The following is a 5,166-nucleotide window of genomic DNA, read 5'->3' as shown; positions in this document are numbered from 1 at the left end:
CCTGCTGTACCACAGTGTCAGAAGAGGTGACAGGTGGTAGAATTGGGAATTCTATGATTATTTGAGCCCCAGTGGCCTAACCCACCATGACCAAAAGCTTGTACCAAGTGACCCTAATCCACAGACACCGGGGTGGTCTGGTAGAGTGGAAAGGGTTTTAGAGTTAGAGAGAACAGGGTTCAAAACCCAGCTTGGCCTTCTCTGAGGCTCCACCTCTAGGAATTTCGGCCTCTATAATATGAGCATAGAGTTTATCTTATGGGGTGTTGTATAGTTAGGTGACGTGACATTCCTTCTCTCTTTTTTTTTTTTTTTCCGATTCCTGGAGATGGCAGCCTGGAGGGAAAGTCCAGGAGCCCAGAAAGAAGGAAACATAACCCTGCTTAATGCCTGAGAAAGGGACAGGTTCCAAAAATGGCAGTGTGGACTGAGCCACTGGAGGCTTCATGGGGCCTAAGGAATCTCAGGAGATGTCACTAGATGCAAATGAGCAAAGGCCCCAGTGGTAAAACTGCACATCTCAGCAACTGCCGGTGGCTGTCCCTCCTCACTGCTGCAGCGCTGTGTAACCCTGGCTCTCAAATTCAAAGTTGGAGGTCCATGAGGAGGACAAGTGTTCAATCTAGTTTGAAACCTGAAATGACTGAGTTCATCTATAAGCGATTAGATCAACAGTAAAGGATTGACACAGAAATTCAGTTCAGTTGTAAGAAAATTGTTGCATTTTGCACCCTGAGTTTGTGGTCTATAAAAAATTGGACTAACTACTCAGGTAAGCACTTGTTACACATATATGTACTTCTACACTGATAGACGCAGACCATGGACATTCTTACATCGTAGAACATCTATCCAATGTGTGCTGATATATGCTATCTGGAAAACAACAACAATCAGCAGTTGCTGATTTCTGTGTTGTAAATACTCCCACCATGGCAATTTCAACCCATCAACATTGTATCACAGAACAGAAGTTAGAAATATGTGCACTATTAGCTCTTCGGGAGCTAATGCAAGCTGGCTCAGCACAATGCTGCAAAATTACATTTATACATCTGTGAGTTTGCTAAAATGTCCCTAGATAGGCAGGATTTCCTAGGTTCCTTTAAGAATTGACGTTCTTATTCTAATTCTGTACATGTATTAGTATAGAAAAATGCATAAAGACATTATCTCAAATACATGCATTTGTGGACACATTTAGTCACTTAGAAACATATACCAAACATATATTATATATATAAATAAATATATACACACCTATGTATAGATTGACCCAAGCCAAAATACATAAATGCACACATAGACACCCACACATTCAGGGAGAAGGAATAAACCAATTTGATTTTCTGGGGTTGCTGCCCTGGCCTAAGGCCCCATGCCTTTCAGAACTGCTTCTGATCAAGGCAGAGGAGACTCAAAGGGCAGACTGTTTACAGTCAGTTGTCCACTTCACTCTGCCCCCAAACCCCCATGAAACCCCCATCCCTTTTGGGTTGTTCCTGGCAGTCCTGCAGGTCTGGGAGAGCCCTTCCCTTGTCTTACAGGAGGAGTCCCACCTCCATCCTTAATAAGGCAGCCCCTCACCCCTGCCTCTTTCATTGTGAGAAAGCCAAATCCAGCCTCTATCCCAGATCAACAGAGGGAGAAGTCAGCACGACCACCTACTTGGCTCTTTACCTAGTGACTTTTGCTCTGCCCTGTCCCTTACCACTTCCTTCCTTATCTCTTGCCTGGGTCATTGCCCCAGCCTTCTAATTGTCTCCCTGCTCCAGGCTCTTCTCTTCCGTTTATCACTATAAGGAGCCTGCCAGATCAAGTATCTTTTATAGCACAGTGCTGAGGTCACACATGTGCTGGCAACTTCCCCATGCAGGATAGATTAGGGCTAGATCTCTTTGAGATCCCCTAACCACTTGCCCAACTCCTGCTTCCCCAGTTCAAATTTCACTTCTGTTTTCTCCAAACATTTTTTCTCTCCCTACTCTGGTTTGCAAATTGTCTTTGCCAAAAAATCTGCTTGCTCCCTCCTTTGGTTCACAGTGGGGCATTTACCACCTCTCATAGTTGCGGTACTGTTTTATAGTTTATAAGCACTCTCAGAAATGTTTATAGACCTCCTGTCTGTGCCCCATACTGAGGTTAGCCCTGGAAATACAATGGTGAATAAAAAACAGATATGATCATGCTTTCATGAACCAAGTCAACATAACCTGTTGAAGATCTTGAGGCCAAAAGTCCTCTGCCCCAAAATCATAAGTGGATTTGGAGGGGAAGATATTTTTCCACTGTCCCTTTTAGCTGCCCCTTTCTCCCATAGAAATTTGGTCTCCCTGGAATCATGGGGACAAAGTAGAGAAAACAGAGAACAAGTGGAGAATAAGACTGTGGCTTCCAGATTCTTAGAGGACTTTACTAACCTCGTGAACATCACAAGAAGAGCTGCTAGGATGTTGCAAGCCCAGTACACAGGGGCGTTAAACTTTAAAAAAGCTGTATAGAGGTTACCACTTGTCAGCATTGCAACATCTTTATTTCCTTCCCATTACAGTAATTATCCTCACCCATAATAAGAAAAAACAATTATTTATGTGAGCCTTGGCTGATTACTTTCATTTCAGAGCCTTAGTTTCCTCACTTGTAATATGTGGTTGGAAATCTCTGTCATTCTCTATGTAGGGTTGTTAGGATGATCACGCGAGGTAAAAGTATATAGAACTCTATAGAAGTATAAAGTACAACATAGTATTATTATTAATAGTATTATTATCAATCTTTTATTCAATGCCATGTCTTCTTAAATTAATCGGATGCCATTATTTCATAAACAGGCACTCAGTGACTTTGAAATATTCTGGTCTATACAGACAGGAGACAAGACATAGACCAATACTGTACAATAGAAATATCTGAGCCACAAGTATGAACCACACATATAATTTAAAATTTTCTAGTAGCTATGTTAAAAAAAAAGATCAAAACAGACTGGCAAAATTAATTTTAATAATGTGTAATTTTAACTCACTATCTCCAAAATGTTATCATTTCAATATGTAATTCACATAAAAATCATTGGAGATATTTTTACATTCTGTTTTGGTATTACATCTTTGAAATCCTGTGTGTTTTATGCTTATAGCACATCCCATTTGGGACTAACCATATTTCAAGTGCTCAAAAGTCATATATAGCTGCTGCGTTGGACAGCACATGCAAGTCAGTAATGTATATAAAAATTAAAGATCTCTGTAGTACTTAATGGTTTCCAAAACACTTGATGATTAAATGCCACGTTGGCCTGACTTGGTGGATGTTTATCATCCCTACTTTGTGGGTGAGCAGAAGCAGCAGCAGTTATGTGTAATTCATCCAAGGTCAACAGCTAGTAAACTGTGAACTCAATCCTTGTCTTGAAACCTGGGTACTTTCTCTTTTTCTTCCTTTTCTAAACGAGCAATACAAAGGGGAACTTGAATATTATCATACATAGAAGTCCCAAGTGCATGAAAAGACACAGTTTTTCAAAATCCATCTACAATTTCCTCCCTTCAAAAATCCTGCCCAGTTTAATCCCACCAGAATCTGTTAGCACTATTATTCTAAAAATACATGTGTGCTAGATTAAGCACCTTCCAGCTCTGATGGGCCATGGATGTAAATGATATGTGGGCATAAAAAAAATCCAACTCCTCTCTCTGATACTCTCTATGATGTAGTGATTTACTTTTTAATTACCCTTGGGGGTTACATTTCAGCATCCCAAATAGGTAAGAAATGAGGTAAAGACTCCCCTCTTCTAATTTAAAAAGCACATATATGCCAAATGTTCACACCATAGTATAACAAGACCCAGATGGCTACCTGGGAAAAAGGCTCCTAGTGCAGGAGTTCTCTAGAATAACACGACAAGCATGTAGGGGTAATGTAGGGGCAGAGTAGGGGACAGGCCAGCTTGAGAACTGCCCTCGAAGGACCGGTTCCTAGGCTAATGTTTCCAAAGAGATGCCAAGGGCAGCTGACGACCCTCCTGGCCCACAAACTGCCACGCAAGCCCAGAACTGCCCACAGGAGCCCGGGGAGGCCCATAGGAGGCCCAGGTTGACTCCCAGATGTGGCTAGTTTCTTCTCCCTTCTCCTTCCCTTTTCCAACCCAGTGAAAGGAAGGGGAGCAGGGTGGTGGCTGGAAGGCAACAAAAGGTTTGCAAAACCATTATCTGCTAGTTTGCCTGGTGGTCTATGTCCCTGCCAACACCCTCACTGAGCAAATTCAAAAAAGGTCTGGAGGCTTTGGTAGAAATAAATTAGAGAAATTTATTCAAGGGTCTTAGAGTTTCCAAACTGGGAATACAGCTAGACAAAAATCCAGAAGTGTTCCAAAGAAGAAAGACAAGTTAAAAGTTCTTATGGTAAAAAAATATATTCTTGATAATTATCAGTCCTGTACTTTTTAGTCCTAAGATTAGTCTAGGAAAGTTATCAATCAGATGTCAGGTAATCAGGATGATGGATGCCAGGTGGTTCAGAAGATGGGTGTCAGTGTAAAACTGGAAATTCTCCAGTTTCAGGGAAATTCTCCAGGTGCCGGCCCCTAAGGAGAGCGGTTACTCAGTTACAGGGAGGTGATATCTCCAGGCGCCAGCCCCAGGGAGAAGTGCAACATTCCCAGGTGAAGATGATAAAATTGTCTATTAGGCCTTGTTTGAGCTCAGAGTTCCCCCCGGATACCTTTATCTGTGTACAAAAGGTTAACGACTAACTTCTGCTTCTTGTGACCTATTCACTCAAAAATGTAATAGGAGACCTTATAAGCTGCCTCCTCGGGAAGCTCGGGGCTGATCTCCTCTAATCCTGCGTTGTAGAGAGTCAGTCACTGGCTGGCTAATAAAGGCTCATAATTAATCTCAATTGGTTCTGTGGGTCTTAGAATCATTCGCGCCACAACATCAGGAAAGCCACATCAGGAAAGCCACATCTAGTGGCCTGAATAATGACTATTAGGTGGATGTATAGGTGAGTCCTAAAGTTACCTAGAGGTCCAGATATATATCCAGGCATTGACATAGACCTGGAAAGTTAAGAAGTTTTAAGTTCTTAGGGTAGTTAGAATAAGAATGGTCTTTCCTCATACCTCATCCTTCATGTTAATAATTTTGGCATCCTGATTTA

This window comes from Pteropus alecto, unplaced genomic scaffold (assembly GCF_000325575.1).
Source record: "Pteropus alecto unplaced genomic scaffold, ASM32557v1 scaffold131, whole genome shotgun sequence".
NCBI lineage: Eukaryota > Metazoa > Chordata > Mammalia > Chiroptera > Pteropodidae > Pteropus > Pteropus alecto.
This window is presented reverse-complemented; position numbering follows the sequence as displayed.